We start from the raw sequence: 20,963 nt of genomic DNA on the forward strand, positions 1-20,963 counted from the left end.
TGATAGAAAATGACATTCTAAGAAAAATGATACCGCATAATATCAACTTTTGATACCCAACCTTTATATTATTTAATTTTTTATATTTCAATCTTGAGTGCCATGAATAATTTAAAATCGTTAATTTTACATCAAGTACTCCTAGAAAAATATAATCGACTGTCTTTTGTTTTTCATAGCTTTCCTAGATACGTCTAAAGTTTGCAAAATCGTATTTTCGGCTATTTTTCTTGAATGAAACCAGGGTGGCTCATTACCATAATTAAAAAGTGATTTTTTTTCCTTACAAATAATTTGATACTAGACAATTGATAAGTTTGAATTTTCAAAAAAACAATTTAGCGCCGCATACCTACCTAGTTTTTCCTAATTAAAAAACCCAAAGATTGCTGTGAATTAATAAAATATTTGTTTTCGTTTTAAAAAGATTTTGTAGCAACTTTTTAGTATTTATACTCTATTTCAGAAGTGTATAGAGCAATAAACTGGGGAATTCCGTTCTGTTTGGCTACATTTCGTGGTAGTTCATAGGCGCAGGTACTTATAATATTTATGAATTTAATTTTCACGGATTAAATGCCTTTATTTTGAAAGAGATTAAATACTAAATAAATACTTTTAATCCTTTTGTATAGGTACCTATCTTTTAATGCTTTGTAACATGCAAAAATGGGGTCAGGTAATATATACAGACTATAAATACTTTTAAATCATATTTTAAACGTTAGTAGTCACTGCTACGCTGTAGTGTAATCACAATATTATTATCCCAATATTTAAAAAATGGAGGTATTCAGTCCAACGAAAAGATGTACTAAAAATTCTCCACTATCGCTGAGTGAAAAAGTTATTATTTTAAATGTACATGATTGCATAAAACACGATTACCCTAGTTTTACTGTGCAAGAAATTGTTGAAAAATGTTCTCGAATGAGTGGAATTGGAAAGTCCACCATTTTCAAATTGTTGCGGGAAAGAAAAGTAGCAGGTCAAGTGGAATCTCCCAAGCAAAAGCCAGGACGACCTACAAAAGTCCTTGATGAAAATGCTAAATGTATAATTCGAAGAAAAGTTCACTCTTTTTATTTTAAAAAGGAAATACCCACCCTAGACAAAATTTTAATAGAGCTTGGCCGAGATGACAGTATTCCGTTGATAAGTAGAAAACTTTTATGGAAAACTTTAAAAAATATGGATTTTGCCTGGGAAAAGCATAACCGCAAAGCACTTTTACTGGAGAGCGACGAAATTGTTTGTTGGAGACGACAATACTTGAGAAGTATCAAGCAGTACCGCAGGGAGCAAAAGAAAGTTTTTTTATTTTGATGAGACGTGGATTAACGAAGGTTATATAATCCAAAAAATGTGGCAAGACAAAAATATAACCAGTGCTCGCCAAGCTTTCACAGAAGGCCTGTCTACGGGTATTAAAGTACCTTCGGGAAAAGGAAAAAGACTTATAATCACACATATTGGAAGCGAAGAGGGATTTTTAAAAGAAGGTCTGCTAACCTTTGAGTCGACTCGCACAGGAGATTACCATGAAGACATGAACTCAGACGTTTTCGAGGACTATTTTGGTGAAATGATAAAATTTCTTCCGGCTAATTCGGTGGTGGTTATGGATAACGCAAGCTATCATTCACGGCGAATAGAGAAGACGCCAACTTCAAGTTGGAGAAAGTAAGAAATTATCGATTGGCTGACTGCAAAAGGTATTGCGTTTGAAGCAAATTTGATAAAAAAAGAACTGCTGGCAATAGCAAACTTACACAAAACTCGTTTCATGAAATACGCCGTGGAAGATATAGCCGAAAAATATAATATAACTGTACTGCGCTTACCGCCATATCATTGCGAACTAAATCCTATAGAACTGATATGGGCGCAGGTAAAAGGATTTGTAGCAAGACAAAACACGACTTTTAAAATGAAAGATGTTAAGCTACTGTTTGATCAAGCCATTACGGAAGCGACACCAGAGAATTGGCGAAAAGCAGTCCAGCATGTAATTAAGCAAGAGGACAAAATGTGGGATCTTGACAACCTCATCGATCAGACAGTCGATCCTTTAATTATAATGTCAAGAGGTGATGACAGTTCGTCAGATGACGAAGAAGACTACAATCTATTATAATTTAAAATTGTTATACACTGTTCAAAAAGTGCCAGATCCAAAAGTGACATTTTCAACTGTTTTACTCTACATATTATGTTCAATAAATTTGTGAAAAAAATATATTATTCCATTTAAACAAAAGTAACTTTCTAAAATAAAATAGCATTTAAGTACATTAATTATAAGGTAAAAAACAAGTCCCAGTTGCACGCCTTTGGCGAACCGTTTTCAATGTTTATCAGTGGGTAACAATGGGCAAAACTCATAAATTGACCCAAAACCGGGTGGCACTACCTGCAATCAACGAAAAGAAAGAATTTTACATTGAAACTAATACCCAACTAAGGTAGTGGCATAAAATATTGGTGGATCACCAGGTACCACTTTTGCATACCTAATGAGGTTTTATTGCTCTACACACTTCTGAAATAGAGTATAGTAGCATTTGCGTAACATCTATTAAAAATCTAAGATTAACGATAAATTGGAGTCTCACCCTTACCATCTAATTATTAACGATAAATTGAAGAGCTTTTGAAGTGTTTTTTTTTTGTGGGTATTTATAATACAATAGTATCTTGGCCTTGGATTTGACATATCATTGTTACGAATTGTCACGGCAACCTAGCAGTTGCTAACATAATTCGAGTTATTCAGACATTTTTCACTGTAATTATAAATTATTATTATTGTACTATAAATTATAATTATTATTATCCTAATCGCGTTTATTATATTGTTATTTATTTTTCGATTATTGTAGTTTATTGTTTTTGTCTAGTTTAGTAGTTTTTATAGTTTATAATTTTTATTCGTTATTGTTCTAATAATCATGCAAAGCTATACCAGAACGGAGAAAAGTGATATGTTGTTAATATTTGAAGAGTGCCAACGGAATTCGACTAATGCTGCTTCTTCCGATTCCCGAAACTTGTCGAAAAAATGCGCCGCGAGCCTGAAGTTGAAAATGAGAATGCTAGATTTGTTATTAGTGAAGAAAAAGAAATAGACGTTTTGGTACTTGTAGAAGTAGATAATAATCGTTCTTCAAGAGAGATTGCTGTGGAATGTCAAATATTAAAAGACACTGCATTTAGAATTTTGCACAAATACAAATATCGAAGTTATAAATATTAATTATATTAACATCTCTATAAAAACGACGAAGAAAGAAGACTGCAATATTGTAATTGGTTTTTGAACCAATATAAAAATAATAATAGATTCCCGTTTAAAATAATTTACACTGATGAAAGTCGCTTTAAAAAATTTGGGACTGTTTAGCCAAAACAATAAAAGATTTTGGTCTAAGGAAAACCTGTACCAGGCTGAAAATCGAAATTTTCAAGTACGTTTTGGATTTAATTAGCGGATAGGTATAATTGGAAACAAAATCTTGGGACCGATTTTTTTGACAACTAACGGGGTAATGGGAAAGAGATGTTTGGGTTTTTTAATGCAAGAAATCGAGCACTCCATCGACGATCTCCTACTTAATAATAGTGTTGAGATGTATTTTCAACAAGATGGCGCTCCTCCATAATGCTCGAGCAGTTACAGAATACCTAAACAATAACTACAGAGAATACTGGATTGGAAGTTTACTTAGATATGTCATTTATTATTTTTGTTTTAGATCACCTGACTTCATTCCACTAGATTTTTTTATGGGGAACCATTAAAAAAGAAGTATATAATAATAATACACCAGCGAATACGCGAAATGAACTGGAAAATAACGTGCAGGCGGCAATAAATTGAATAACTCCTGAACAATTGGATAACGTCGTTCAAGCAACTACATATTCGACGAATACAATTTTGCCAGCAACTTTTGTGCCTTAATAAATTATTTGACATGTCAACTGTCAAATAATTTACTTGTTTTCTCATTGGGTAAGTCACGTATCACTACAGTCGTTTTTACAGTGACACGACGGCAGCGCGGCGCTGCGATTAATCCATTGTCAAGAAATAAATAATAAAATTTCAATAATGCTGGTTTTTTTAGTACCCACTATCCAGTTTATTTATATTCAATATTTATGTTCCAATCATTATTTATATACCAAATTATTTGTAAAAAAATACACTTTTTAACAATGGTAATGAGCCACCCTAGTTTCATTTAAAAAAATTAAGTTAGCTAATTAAAAATTAAGCTATGAAAAGCAAAAAAAAGTCAATTATATTTTTCTAGGACTACTTGATGTAAAATTAAAGATTTTAAATTATTCATGGCACTCTACATTGAAATTTAAAAAATTAAATAATTTAAAGGTGTCAAAAGTTGACATATGGGGTGTCATTTTTCTAAGATTGTAATTTGCTATCAAAATATGTTAAAAAAGTTTGGGGGGTTCCATTTAAAATAAGAAAGTTAGGATCATTTCCGGTTAAACTGGAAGTGACGGAAAACAACTGAATACGTCAGCCAATCCCAATTTGGATGCTACACCCACTTACCAAATTTCATTTTTTTTACTTAAAAATTTAAAAAGTTATAAGGGCGAGCCAATTTCCTAAGACCGATATAACAAAAAATGGTTCCAATTTTAAAGGAGTTTTAGTTTATCAGTAGTTATTTTATTTTATCTAAGATGTTATAGGACGCAGAGCTTAGTTTTTCTATATCAGTTCTTTTGCTGACAGAATTATTTATTTTATATGTATTTCTAATATTGTCCTCTTAAACTTAAAAGATATTAAATTTATGGTTTCTTATCATGGACAAAAAATGATCGGAATTTCTTACATATTTTTTTGCAGCAAAAATGCTCGCGTAGATTATTCCTGTGTTGGCGAATGCATTGAGATCGAAAACGTTATAAGCAAATAGTGTTATTCTAAAATGAAAATTTAAATTTATTGTTAATAATGGATGTGCCTGAACGTTTAACAAGACATGTGACTAATGAAGAAGCCGCTAGAATCATTGCGCTCATAGAAGATGGCCGCAGTCAAAGATACATCGCTCGGATAATGGGAGTTCAACAAAGCACTATATCCAGAGTTGTTAATCGCTACCAAAAAACAGGACAACTATCCAGATGACCCGGACAAGGCCGCAGAAGGGTAACTTCGGCAGTAGATGATCGTTACTTAAGGTTAATGGCTTTAAGAATTAGGCATACCACCTCTAGAAGACATTCAAACAGATCTGTTGGCTGCTCGTAATGTCCGAATAAGCCTACAGACAGTTCGAAATAGGCTGAGAGAAGTAAGTTTACGAGCCAGAGTGCCAGCTAGAGGTCCACGTCTTACCAGAGAATATCGAGTAGCAAGATTGCAATTTGCTAGAGAACATGCAAATTGGAATATTCAAGATTGGTCCAATATTTTATTCACGGATGAATCAAGATTTTGTCTATATTCATCAGATAGGCGTGTACCAGTATATAGGCGACGTGGTGAACAACACAATCATGTTAATTTTTATCAAACTGAAAGCTTTAGTGGTGGCTCTATCATGGTTTGGGAGGAATTTCTTTTGAGGGTCGCACCAGTGAATGATGGAAGACTAAATGCTGACAGGTACATAACCGATATCCTAGAACCCCATGTAGTGTCCTATATGCCATATATCGGTGATAATTCTGATAATGCATGATATGCATGCATGATATGCATATAATGCATGACATGCGTGCTAATGCATGATAATGCTGGTCCACACGCTGCTAGAGTTGTTCGGCAATACTTAGAAGAGGTCGAGATACCCACCCTAAATTGGCCTGCACGTAGCCCGGACCTTAATCCGTTAGAACATGTCTGGGACCATCAAGGATCGCAAATTCAGCAACATCCAGCACCAATAAAAACACTAGATGATCAAAATGTTCTTTTTGACTTCTGGGCAAACGTGCCGCAAGAATACCTCCAGAACCTGTTTAGAAGCCTTCGAAGACGAATGGAAGCTGTAATTAGAGCCAGAGGCAGCAATACACGCTATTAGAAATTCATTGGCTTAAATAAAGTTTTTTGTATACATGTTTTGTACAATTTTTTTGATTTTTGAATGTTTTGGTAAATCAAAATGTTTGTCCTCTTTAGATTGAACTGATTTAAAATAAATGTTGCAAAAGTCGTATTATTTGGTGATTTAATTATCAATAAAATTTTAAAAAACAGGCAAAAAATTTAAAATATTTAAGAAATAATTAATTAATAAATTAATAAGTGATGCGATAATTTTTGTGGGGTGTTTATATTGATCTAAAACTAATATATTATCGAAGTCAAAGTTGTGGCCTGAGTCTTGGTTGTGTAGTACTAAAGCAGTCGGGTTTTGTTTGAGTAGGTAGTCCCTAAGTCAGTCTTTTAAAAATCTTGATAAAATCCCATAAAATTTTTTCGAAAAGTTGTTAGTTCTTCTGGTATTTAACATTTTTTGATTTTATCAATTTTTTTTTTCATATAAACAAGAATATCTCCGTTATTCTTACCACCACATAAAATTTAGATACACCGTCTGAAAGAGAATTAAATTTGCTATAAGATGGGTATATTTAAGTTTTTGAGTAATTTTTTATGCCGGGTGTTATCAGAAGTTAAATGTAACATTTGGAAAATGTGCAAAATTAGTGGTATCTTCTTCGTTGTCATTTTTCTAAAATTTGGTAGGGACATGTTTTTTTTCAGCAAAAACTACTGCATTTAATATGCTTTCCAATGATATACTTACTTTTGTGATAGCTATTTGTTGTCACAGCAATATCATGGGCAAAAGAAAGAAAATCACAAAAATTTAAAATTTTCAAACCTTATATTTCTTGTTTGACCAAAATTAAAAAATCAAAATTTCATCAAGCAAACCTAAAATTATAACAATTGTTCAAAATGTCTTCCCTCTTGTTCAGTACATTTGATGCATCTTCTTCTGACACTATCAACAACCTGTTCAAATTCAACGCGTTTTTGTCGCATTTCATTACAACACACACTAATTCGATTAATTAGTTCGTCTCGAGTATTAATGTTAACATTCGATTTTAATGTGCCCCAGACATAAAAGTCAAGGAGCGTAAGGTCAGGGCTTCTGGGCAGCCATCTTACCGGACTATATCTGCCGATCCATTTCTCCCCAAAGTATTGATTCAAGGAATTTTGCACAATTCTGCCATTATGGACTGGGCATCCGTCGATTTGAAACCAAAGTTCCTGTCTAGCGGCTAAGGGGATTTCTTCCAGAAAGTCAACAAGGTCATTATTTAATAAATTTGAAAACTCATTGGAATTGAGCCAATCAGGAAGTATTACAGGCCCGAAAAGGCAACCTCTCATTAATCCTATCCATAAGTTGACCCTTTATCTCATGGTGAAAATGTGAAACAACAGTCGCATGAGGGTTTTCTGTAGTCATATATGCTTATTTCTTAAATTTATTATTCCGGCTCTTGTAAATGTTGCTTCATCTGTCTAAAATATTTTATCTGTTCTTCACTCTTGCAACTTATTCAAGTACCACCTACAGAATTGAAGCCTCACCTCACAATTCACTGGCAATAAATTCTGGACTTTGTTCAAATGAAACAGATGCAATAAATTTTTTTTAAAAACTCTATGTACAGTGGAATGGTGAATCCTTAATGCAGCAAAAATGCGGCGAGTACTTCTAGATCTATCTTCTGTAACTGCTCTCATAATCGCAGGTTCTTGTCTCCAGCGTTGACCATTTTGACCACTTTCTCTAATCCGCAAACCTCGAAAGAAACCAGTTTCCCCACAGCGTCTGAACACTTCTGCAAATGTACTTCTTCGGGGATTGCCGTTTATTAGAAAAACGAAACGCATACTCCCGCGAGTTTCCATTTGCGATACCGTAAATAGATAAGATGTCCCGATATTCATTGTTTGTGAAACTAGGCATTATTTTTTTAAGCACGTTTAAATCAAATTACTTATTTAACTACTTTAAGTCGAAGTGAAAACTTAATGACAGTTCTTGTCAAATTGTAAATATCTATGCTTTTGTTTTAAGATCAAGTAATACATGGTTTGTGAATTTCCTTCTTTTGTGGATTCATTGCCATACAAAAGAAGGAAAACCTGTCTTTTTTCTCAAAGAATGAATATCGCGATATGTTATTTGTTTACGGCTTCTCTAATGGAAATTTGTGAAGTTGTTGTGTTAGCGAAGATAGATCTACAAGTACTCATCGCATTGGTGCTCAAAAGATCAAGAAATATAAAATTTGAAAATTGGAAAATTTTTGTGGTTTTCTTTATTTTGCCCATGATATTTCTGTGAAAACAAATAGCTATCACAAAAGTAAGTATATCATGGAAATCATATTAAATGCAGTAGTTTTTGCTGAAAAAAAACATGTCCCTATTTACCAAATTTTAAAAAAACAAGAACGAAGAAGAGACCACTAATTTTGCACATTTCCCAAATGTTACATTTAACTTCTGATAACTCCCGGTACAAAAAATTACTCAAAAACTTAAATATACCCATCTTATAACAAATTTAATTCTGTTTCAGATGGTATATCTAAATTTTATGTGGTGGTAAGAATAACGGAGATATTCTTGTTTATATAAAAAAAACAAAGAAATTTGATAAAATCAAAAAATGTTAAATACCAGAAGAACTAACAACTTTTCGAAAAAATGTTTTTGTTGCAAATGACTTGTTTAATCACCTCTTAAAGTTTGGCGGTTTTTATAGTAGACACCCTGTATATGATGAGATTTTTAGATAGATGAAGGTCGTCGTCCAACAGGGTTGACTTTTACTTATTCAAAATTACCTAACGAGGAGGAGCCAAAGAGTTTGTATTCACTCAAAACTTTATAATTGGTTAGTAAATTATCATTTTTATCAATATGCGGATGACACTCAAATGTTTCTCATCTCATTTCTCATTTTCTAACTAATTTATAATTTCAAAATTGAAGTTAAAGATATAATCTTTTTTTTCATTTGAAAAAAATTAGGCATTTAAATTGAAAATAAATTGAACTTGAAAAAAAAAAATCATGTATCTCGTTTACTTTAAAGTGCTTACTTAAAATTAAAACTTTTATGCTCACAGAAAGATATCCACTTCACCCAATAAGAGTTGGGTTAAGATAATACGATTCGTTATTTTTATCCACTTTTTCTTGTTGTAATGTACTCTACTAGCCTGTATTTAATAAAAAGGAAAAACAGAGTTTGCAAAGGGTTCAGAATGTTTGACTTAAATTTTGCAGCACGCAGATTTTTAAGCATCCAAGTGGTTAAATGTAGAAAAAAGGTATTTAGTACATCTTTACAACTCTTAATACTTACAACATTTTTTTATCAAGAACTTTCACATATCTTTTTAAAAAACTTACCGTTTATTATCCATGATCGACATACACGCAACTGCAAAAGACTGCTAAGTTTCATTTAGCTCTAGTTCGGTTAAAACTTTTAATTCTCAATCTAATGGGTTAAAATCTATTTCTTTATCCAACTTTAAACAAAATTAAAAATATTTTTCAAAGGGTTCGTAAAATTCAATCAATGTTTCCGTTATATCGGCTACAGTTCTAGATATTCTATTCAATTATTTATTTTTGAACAGAAGCTAAAATATAGAGGTCTGTATGATTTAAATGGGAACCCTGTATATTATATTAAAAAAACAGAATGTTGCAACAATCATTCTATAGAACATTTATTTACAGCATACAGTAGAAATTGTTGGATGTAATATACACATTAATGAAAACTTAGGCAGAAACGCATCAGATGGAAAAAGCTAACAAATATATAAAAATTTCTACAATAAAAAATCTTTATAACCAAATATAAAAATGAAAGTGCAACGAAAGCAAAGCATATAAGAAAATAAATAAAATAAAGTATGGGTAAATATTACAATTAATGAAAAATTAAACTAATTGAGGGCAGATGCTGATACGCTCATATAAAATCTCAACAATTATCTCTCTGTTCTTTTGAGGAACATAATTTTAGTATAGCGATTTTTCTGTTTTCTTTTTGTTTGCTCTCGGTAGATGCTATATGATATATATTTTAGGTAGTAAATTAATAGTAGGCAACATCTTAATTTTGATATGAAATTTCTCAATATCACTTTTGCTCCATAATTCCAAATGAGTAGCAAAGGATTGAACTATATGTTATACCTCGATAGCTATACGTTATTATTAATAGCTACTCCATCCATTTAAAGAAGATGGTGATTATTAAAGGTTTCATGTTGTAAGGTTTATTAATTCATTCAGGTTTTTTTAAAATACACTTCCCTATATTTTTAGAAAACTAATACGTATTATTTCTTTTGTAGATGGTTAAGTGTTATGCTAACTTAAGCTAATCACGCAGAGCTGTTTAAAACTATTGGTCTACCAACAAACTCTTTACACCAGCCTACGGTGCGAGAAGACACCTCCATGAAGTAAGTGTACTAAGCCTCTCATGGCTGTAGGTAATGCTTGTCGTTATATTGCCAACTCTGTCAAGTATTACTTCCTTTTTGAGTCCTAATCAAGGTTAACAAGGTTAACAGGGTCACAGAAGCCTTTCTCGTGGAAATTGTAGATACAATCTCCCGCAAAGCGATGCGAATTTTAATGAGGAACATTTTTAAAAGCTGGGGCTTTCAGATATATATCTCTTTACTTTCCTGAAGATGGACAGAAACAGCTTTTCAATGGACGAAGTGAAAGGAGATGTATGCCTTGTATTTCTGAAGATACTTCATCTGAACCTTCTCGACGATTTTAGAATTAAGATTAAAACCCAACGAAGCAAAGCCGAGTCAATTATTATGATCTTCAAAACTATTTTTGCATTTATGTCTGTTTGTTCCCCTAATCTTTGTAAGACGTAATATTTTAATATGATAGACAAACTTTAATAGTATTTTAAGAAGAAATTAGCTTACTTGAGCTTGAAGTTTAAAATGCAATAATAAATAATCTATTTTTTAGTTCGCCTAGGCAAGTTTCTTATCTAGGGAAGGGAATCGTAAGGTATATAAGCATAGAACCAGACGTGACAGCGTTCTGTCGAGTATATAAGGAGCCGCATCGCCAATAGTTATTTTGTAATACAGCGCTTGATTAAACGACATAGTAAATGGCTCCCAAATTTTATTAGTGTATCCTTAAGCATTTAATTGGTCTCGAAGAATACCAGGAATAAATGTTACTAATGTTATTATACTATTATGCTAATTACACCTCCAATAATCATTTCCCTTATCTTTATAAGTATTTCTCTAGCTCCAAATTGTTTTTTTCTTGCATTATTAAAGGCTGTCTAAATTTCTACATAGCTATATTACTTTGGGTTCTTCCCTTCAAAATACAAGCAGAATGTATATGAAAAATATAAACTTTCGTTCCACGTAAAATTACCTGTAACCCTAAAAATCTGAAATATGGCAAAAAGTTTCACCCCTCATAATCAAAGTTTCATCCAAACTTCCAATTTAATTCCAACGATAAATGTGGCGCTACTGTTAAATAGGGTGAAAAAGTGGGAGGATCGCAGGGGTTCGATTTTCGGGGACAAAACGAGGATTTGGCAAAGGGAAAGAGAAATTACCGGGGTATCTGGTGAGGCTGATATATATATCTGTCCTGCTCTGGCGAGATAGCGGAAGCAATGTTTGTGATTTTAGATATTATATTTGTTCACGGTGGCCTTGGTGATGCATGTAAATAACATTAATTTTTCTAGTAATGAGGAAAGAGTAATTTTTTTTTTATTATTTAGCATTTTTTCTTTACTTTTGTTGGTTTCATTTTATATGTTATTTATTATAATATTATTAAACACTTTACGCTGAACAGCAACCAGTTCCGTAACAATTAAGAAAGAAAAGTTGAATCTCTGTCTTTTTATCTTATATGATTCATTGATAAAACATTTATAATAACATTTTGATCAGGTTCCTTCTCCTCATTTTCCTTATCATCGATTACCATTTTTACATCTACTACTGACAAAAAAGTTTTTTTCGTTTTTAGAAAGCCAGTTTTTAGAAAGCATTCATTATCTGATATAATATTAATTAATGAGCATTGGCTAAAGCCAGGCGAATGTTTCTGATATATGCCTGAATATAAGTTCATAATATAATATTTTAAATAGAGAAATTTTTTTGTAATGTGAAGTACGTATACTATTAAACAAGTCTTCTTGTCTTGACAGCTCTCTTATTCTTATTAATAAATATAATCTGCAATAGCAGACAAATTCACAATGTGCTATCGTAAGCAGATTAGATTATATTATATTATTTGTCTGTACCGTTCACCCTCAGGCTTAATAAGAGAATTTTTTTACCGTCTGGATTTAATTATATTGTCAACCAAATTAATTACACTCAGTATAAAATAAATAATTTCCACTGTTATGATTTCTAAACAGTTAATAATTACTAATCAGTTTTACAACCGAATTTGCGAAGCACAAAATGCAACATTAGCAATTGTGCGTATTTCATCTTTATTTTACTATGGGTCGTTGACATAATTTTTAGGTATAAATACAAGCTCGAAATCTAGGGAAATCATCATCATACAGGAAATGGAAGCTATTCCATTTAATGTATGGCCCCCCCAAGAACCCACTCACGTCTCGACAAATGGTGCCCCAGAAATACTCGACATGTTCTTCTTCAAAAATATTCCCATGCCCACACAAGTTCGTGTTTTGCATGAACTCTCGTCATTAGGTCAAACAACCCCGCCCCTGCTAGTCCCAGATTCATCACAAACTGGGCTTCTTATAGGAATCACCTCCAATCTTGCCCACCAGTCCCCCCTATTAACGACTCCCCCTCCCTCGAAAATGCCATAGACAAGTTGACGCAAAATATCTCTGAAGCTTTATCATCAGCTAAGAGAAAGCTCCCAAGGAATTTCAATAAAACTTATATCTCAGACGATATCTATAAGATCTGAAAACCCGCTCGTAAAACAGCAGTTTTACCGTGCGAATCGACGAGTGCAATCACTTCTCGAAGACTTTAACTCCGAGAGGTGGGAGCAGAAACTCGATTATATCGAAAAAAATATTGAATATCCTTCAGAGCTTTTCCGCCTCGCCAAAAATGGTTAAAGGGAGGAGGAAACCCCTCCCGTTCATTAACCACAATAGCACCAAAGTCTCCGACCCGCAACAAAAGGTTGAGGTCTTCGATAATTCACTTGAAGGGCAATTTTCTCCTAAGCCCCCAAAAAACCCTGTAATGGCTCTCAGCATCACAAATGCTGTCCAAGCAACCCTTCAAGCTCCTACCGCAGCCGCAGTACCCCAGGTAACTCAAACCGAAATCAGTGGAATAATCAAAGCCACAAAAAAACAAAAAAGCACCCGGCGCGGATCGTATCAACAATCCAGCCCCAAAACATCTCGTCGACACTCAGGTTAACGATATTACCAGAATCATCAATGGAATATTTCAATTCTCCTATTTCCCCACCCAATGGAAATCCGCTGATGTCATCCTTCTCCAAAAAAAGGGAGAATCAGCAACAAACCCCTCGAGTTAGAGGTCAATAAGTATTCTCTCAGCAATCAGAAAAATCTCCGAGAGAGCTATTCTCAATCAGCTTACCACGTTCTGCAGCAGGCACGAAATAATGTCTGATGGTTAATTTAATTTTAGAACTAAACACTCCACCACCCATTAAACAACCCGGTTTGTTTTTCACATTCTCTCAGGAGCCAACCGTGGATTGCACAGCGGAGCTGTTTTTCTGGACATAAGCAAGGCCTTCGACAAAATGTGACACGATGGTTTATTGCATAAACTAGTGTGTCTTTTCGTGTTTGTGCTGACGGTTTTATTTCCACTCCCCACCCAATACGAGCAGGTGTTCTTCAAGGTTCCCCTCTGCCTCTCCCTCCTGTCAATGTTTTTATGCGCGACCTACCTCCGTCCCCACGCAATACTATACTCCAAAACGCTGATGACACCGCAATACCTCTCTCACCACCTCTCCCAACAAATAGCACATTAAAATCAGGATTCAGAGACAACTAAACTCCCTCCACTCCTAGATGGATCGCTGGAAATTGGAAGTCAACCCGAGGAAGACCCAACTGGTGTTCTTTTCCAAAAGGAAAAAAGCACCTGCTGGCCATCTAAAATGGGGAACCACTAATCTCGGCTGGTCCGTCCAGGCCCCTTATTTAGGTATAAACTTCGAGGGACAGCTGACCTGGGAAAAACACCCCAAGGCTCAAGCTGGCAAGTCCAAAGGCCAGCTATCGTCTCTATACTCCCTGCTCCAACCCAGGAAAAAACTATCACGTAAGACCAAGATCCGGATCTACCAAACGTACATCCGCTCAATTATCACCTACGCCTCCCCCACTTGGGCAGACATCCAGCCTCGCCACATGCAGAGGCTCCAAGCAGTGGAAAACAGGGCTTTCCGGATTATATCAGGCGCACCATGGTACGTGCGCAACACTACCATCTTGCGAGATCCCCAAGCTCAACCCTTGGCAGATCACCTGACAAAGTTGAAGGATAAGTACCTGACTACTGCTCTGGAACACCGCAACCCCCTGATCCGGATCTCTCACTCCACCCGAGCCCCCTACCCCCCAACGCTCCGTACCACCTCCCCGGCGACGCACTACGGCGGGACTGATCTCCTGCTCCGACCAAGCCCCCACCTCCGTTCAGGTCAGCACACCCTCCCCTAACACCAGATTCGTCAGCCCAGGACCCACGAGATGCGGCAACCAGTATTAGTATTAGTATTGTGTTTTGTACATATTATTAGTATTAGTTTTTAGTCCGCCTAGCGTTTAAGATCTATTATTATAGAATAAGTTACAATTAGTTAAATAGATATAAAAATGTGTATTTTAATCTAGTGCAATAAATGTGAGTTTCAAAGTAAAATAGGGAAAACCAGTTAATCCAATATCCAATATCAGTTATTCGATAACCACTTCGTGCTGATCCTCTACCCTCATGTAGGAACCATAAACCGCAGGTCTCCACCTAAGGGTGGAATACCCTTGTACGGAGGTAACTCTGCCCTTTGGGAAAACCGACAAATTACATGCAGTTACCCAGTCGGTCTCCTTACCTGAGGAAAGAGTTGGGTCGGATTACTAGGTTCCGGGGAATCCCGAGGCACAGTTACCCAAAGGGTTGTATTTAAAACTATTTCTTAATTTAGGTAATTTAATTGTTGATAACGCCCCCTCAGTGAAAACCGATGGTCAGAGTTACACCCTGTACTATCCTTGGCCTTTTGTGGTAAGGCCCTTTGTACAGCCTAAGGGGACACAATACATTTGTTGACACAACAAACTAAGTTGCCTTCCTCGAGCTATCTGTCCCCCATCCCCGTACGCCGCGCATAATCAAGGAGCCAGAAAGACATATTGGCCCTTTAAGCAACGCAGCTGCGCAGCAACTACTTTATCTGAGAGGAGTTGGAGGTCCGCCGAACCAAGTCGACTGGACGGCGTGACAATGTCAAATGTTCCACCTTCTTCAAAGATTATTTTGGACGATGACTTAAATATTAATTTTAATAATAAAGATTCTTTAAATACTAGCTTGCTTGTAAATATGCTGGTAACATATGAATTAAATATGCATGTTAACAAACCAACTCGAATTACAACAAATTGTGACAATGAATTCATTTTGAATGCCGGCATCTCTCAAAGGTTTAAAAAAATCAGGGAGTAACTTTTGCTTTCTTGACTATTTAAGAAAATTTCAGTCTGACTATTGACTGACTGGACTATTTAAATGAGATATTTATTAATTATTGTAATAGTTATCGTAGTAGTTATAGAAGACGTCTAAAGTCTGCTAAGAGAATTTACTACAGTGAAGGACTTTATATACAGCTAAATAACTCATCTTATATTAGCCTAGATATTGATCCACACCAGTTGAATAATATTTAACAGAAATTCTAGTATATAGTTCAGATCCTTTGTCTTATCTTAAAAATGTTTGTAACACTGGTAAATTTGTCTATTATGACACAAACTAGCAAGGAAAACAATTTCTGAAATAACAAAGAAAAAAATCTAGTGGCGAGGCTAAAATCTTTTTCGAAGATGTGTTTCCTACTTGTTTGAAGTCTTTTTTAGTAGTTCCTATATTCAACGGTGGTGAAGCTGACAATCCTTCTAGTTACCGCCCAATCTACTGACTTACTGCATCGGCCCCGGTCTTCTGGGATTTCTCCAAGGCCTTTTATTGTGTGAATCACGGAATTCTGCTATCGAAGAAGGTAACATATGGCTTACGTGCAGTATCGTGCTCCTAGTTTGCATCTTACCTTGAGGGTCGATGCCATTTTGTTGTACACTCAGGTAAGCAATCTTCGGTTCTCAGGATTAATTGCGTTGCGTTACTCCAGATGTCGTTGACAACGTTCAAAAAGAATTTTTAAATCGCCTTTAATTTACCACCTTTTAATTTAGATAGGTATTTCTTTAATTTTACATTTTGTCATAATTTTTCGTTAAAAATTGCTCATGTAACCACTATGAATAATGTAACCACTATTCATTTGTACCATATCCTTTCTAAAAAATGCGTTGTTTCTGATTCTGCATTAAAAAATAGTTTTTTCCATTTAAAAAACATATTGATGACATCAAATATTTTTTTAATCACCTTGTATATTTAATTTCCACGTATAAAAACCCTAAACCCAATATTAAAATCGACGGGTTCGGGCACTTTTTTCAGAAACGGTCCATTTAATTTTTATTGAATTTATCCGCTACTTTACGAATGCACTGTAATTTTGGCCAATAAAGTACTTTAATTACATTAAATAAAAATTATATAAATGATATTCAGTCTAGGGTCGCACTTATTATCATACTTTGTAAACGTGACTGGATAATTTGTCCTTGTTACATTCAACCGATCTTTGAAGATGAGTACTTTCTTGATTGTATATGTGCTCAACCACTTATTTAAGCGCAATATAAATTTGGAATAAAATCAAATTCATCCTTTAATTTAAAAAAAAATGTATCTAAAGAAGCTATAAATATGATCTCTACTTATCTCCTAACAAAACCTAATGAATAAATTTTATTAAAGTCCAAACGGCTCACTGAGAACTTTTGTTTATTATCAATTACTTTATTATTACTCCTTAATCCATGGACTGTACCTTTGAACTGGTATTAAGAAGCATAAAACCTAATTTAATTTGTTTTAATGTAACTTCAAGATATGCTAGAAAATGATCGACTAAAAGTTTCTATTTCTTTGTATCTCATTGGAGCATTTCAATCTCCACGGTTTACTGTTTTATATTTATCCAACTGACAGTGTCATAGTTAACATTGGACGACTTTTCATTTTTCGATTTTTGATATATTTGCAACGACCAAGACTATAATTAAAAACGAAATTTTTTCATTAAGAAATTTGAATATTTTAACAGGAATTCCCTGGCCAGGAATTAGGCCATATAGATTAGTTATCATCGTATTACCTGATGCACACTGATCAATAGTTTTTCACTTTATTTTACTTCATATGCCTTTTCTTGAAAAATGGGCAACTTAACGATAAAGTTTCTTGTTTTTTTTCCTTGGGTTGCTTGGATTAATTACAAGCTCTTGCTGTGATTTTCTGTCTTCTAGATTCACTTTTAACTTTGCCATGTGCAGATAAAAGGTTTTCTTTCGTTTTCGACATTATGGAAACTTGTGACTTTTAATCATTTTAGCAAAGCAAACTTCATGACAAATATCATAGGTTGCTCTTCTATCCATCTCTTATGCTGGATTTTTTACCGTATGACCCTTTCGAATTCAACATAACTTATTTTAATTATTGAAGATGTAATATTATTAGTTTTAGTTTTTTGGCTGTGTCTGCAGAGTTGATAAATAGGTTCTCATTTGCGATACAGAAATACTCTCTAAGTAACTATTATTAACATTCAAGGTAAGAGATAACTTACTAATTACTGATGTTATAGAAAATACAGGGTGTCCTGTATCGGAATATTCAAATTTTGGGAGCATAAAGTACGCTTCATTTTAAGTAAAAAAACGCAAAAATTGTAGGTTCTTTTTATTTGCTTCAAAGTTACACGCCCATGAATGTTAGTAGAAGATAATACTAAAAAATAATTTGTGTAAGTAAATAAACAATGATTTTGTTAAAAAAAAGGTTAATTGATAATATTTTCAAATTGTCCACCTCCTTGTTGAATGCAGGCTTGGGCCCGTAAGCCAACAGATGACGTAGTTATCCGTATTTGACCCTTGTATTTGAAACTGGCGCATAGACCAAATCTTTCATGTACCCCGATAAATAAAAATCAAGGGGATTGTAATCGGGTGATCTAGGTGGCCAGGCAACAGGACCACCTCGACCAATCCATCTTGGATAGTTGGCCGTAACCCAGTTTTGGACAGAAATTCCGAAATGCGGTGGAGCCCCGTCCATTTGGAACCACATGTGTAGACGAATATTCAGTGGGACATCCTCCAAAAATCCTTGCAGTTCTTCCATAAGAAACTGAAGGTAACTGTCTGCATTTAACCTTGCAGGAAGCAGAACAGGACCTCAACAAGTCATCGATTAAAGCAGCCCAAACGTTAACAGAAAATTCATGTTGAAAATTACAAGGACGTACAGCTTTTGGATTTTCTGATTCTCACTTATGCAGGTTTCTCAGACTTGTAATACCACGCCTTATAAATGTCGCTTCATCTGTCCACAGGGCTGTTCTGTAGAAATGAAAGGATAATAATGATATTGACCGAGACTGTATTAATATCCAGTTCCATAAACTAGACGAGGATAGTGATCTTCCTCAAGCAAACCTTGTACCTTACGAAAATGATATGGATGTAAGCCTTGTAAGCCTGATGTTTTAAAATTCGCCAGTCATTCGCGGTACTTTGACTTGTGTATAGGTTCGACGTATACTGAGAGTTCAATGAAGCATACTTTATGCCCCTAAAATTTGAACATAACGATACGGAAGACCTTGTATATGTAAGGAGCGCAGGAGAAATAGATCTTATTCGCTTTGGGAATATTTGTAGAGAAGTCAATTTTAAATATTAATAGTGCCCTTATATTTAATACTAAAAAAGAAAACCAAAATATTTATTATCCTTTAGTAGGTAATTTATTATCGTGTTGATAAAATCTAAAGCAATATTACCATAGGTTTTTTTTACAAAAAACGCTAAAAACGAATTACAGAACAAGAATGAAAAAGGATCTATGTCCAAAATAAATTTGGTTAATGCTTACTCGTAGATAGCAAAAATATTTACTGTGATCTTGTTAATTTGATGCTTTTGGATAGATATATGTATAAAACGATCAAAAAGAGGTTATTAATATTATCATTAACTTGCGAGCATAAGATTTTGCTTTTCCAAAGAGTGTAGATTCTTATAAACAAAAGAGGAAAAAATGTTTTAGTTTTTGGTAAAAAAAAAATAGTAAGCTTACTCAAAATGCATTAAAGCGCCTATTGTTATTACTGTGCTTACAGTCGGCAATTCCAAATAGTAATTTTAACGTTAATGAATAAATAACGTCTTTAGCTTGAAGTTCATTTTTTCTTTGAAATAATGAAGCTTTGTCATTACAATATCCTTGGGTGTCCATGGCATATATGAATTTCACTTTCACACGAACACTTTTGGTTTAATAGATATTTTAATCTTTTCTTTTACTCGGTTATTTAGACCAGAGATGAAATCAAATACACTGAATTTCAAATTAGCACTATCTTTATCCATCCACCTCTCTGTCGTATAAAATCTTTCAAACCTATCCAGTTGCTACTATTTTAGAGTGTTACAAGTTACAATTTAGCCAAAAAAAATATCAGTATCTGTCAATGTGCAATGCTCTATCAATTAGCAATGATACAATAGGAGCATGAATACATACCAATATTAGTTGTAGATAATCTTAAGCAAAGCACTTAAAGAGATAATACTTAAGTATGTATAGGTATTATATGCAGGTATTATATATTTATTGATTTATTAAATAGTCTAAAATAGGTCTTAAGAAGTGGATCATCTCACATTTCTTAGCTGCAATTTAAATTAGGTGGTAATGTAGTAATTACCCTCAATAAATTATTGCTTGTAATACTACACAAATATTTATTTTACATTCATCTTAAGAATGGCGTTTATGAGCTAATTCCTCCGGTTGTTAATAAAATGACTGACGATCATTCAGTCATTCATTGGACTTTATGCAAAACTGATTTTCGTAAGATCATGATAATTAGTGTATTAGTATCTTTAAAGATGAATTTAGAGAATGGGTAAATTTCTTAACATGCCAGGCCCCTCTAGGTCGAGTGCTTTTGGACCCATGCCAATAGGTCGGACGTAGTAGTGAACGGTGTCTGAGTTTGATCACTTTGTTATTATTTTTTATGTTTTATAAGAGAAAAAACGTATACAAAAAAAGGAAAAACCAAACTCAATGAGCTCCGCCCCGGAGATAGGCTTTTTTCAACCAGACCCCAGAAGCATTTTAATCGCCTGATTAATATTTAGTTGCCGCAGGAGGTTTTTGTTTTTTTTTCTAAAAATACCATCCGTCAGACTAAGCAGATATAGAATATAATTGTTTTGAATAGGCAAACCTACTTGCTATCCAAGTGGCCTAGGATGTCCGCTGCCATAGACTCCGTTCCTTTGAACTTTCCTCTTTTTGTATATATTTATAAAGTTCGAATTTTTCTGTACCTCGCCAGTAGCTTGCCGCTCATGGCATGATCAAACTCTTGACAGCAATGGCACTGTCCTATTTGGCGCATATTATCTATTGTGTACGTTTTTAAGCTCTCGACATGCACTCTGATATTTAGGAGCATG

General features: G+C 34.2%; 1 long non-coding RNA gene across 1 annotated transcript in view; it reads left to right on the top strand.

The window, feature by feature from the left end:
- Window positions 1-10,754, top strand: part of LOC126741896 (uncharacterized) — a 59,347-nt gene extending 48,593 nt beyond the window's left edge. The window contains exon 3 of the long non-coding RNA XR_007662427.1: window positions 10,408-10,754. This is a non-coding gene — a long non-coding RNA (uncharacterized LOC126741896). The remainder of the gene's footprint in view (window positions 1-10,407) is intronic.
- The last annotated feature ends 10,209 nt before the right edge of the window (window positions 10,755-20,963 follow it).

This window comes from Anthonomus grandis, chromosome 11, assembly GCF_022605725.1.
Source record: "Anthonomus grandis grandis chromosome 11, icAntGran1.3, whole genome shotgun sequence".
In the NCBI taxonomy this organism is placed as follows: Eukaryota; Metazoa; Arthropoda; class Insecta; order Coleoptera; family Curculionidae; genus Anthonomus; species Anthonomus grandis.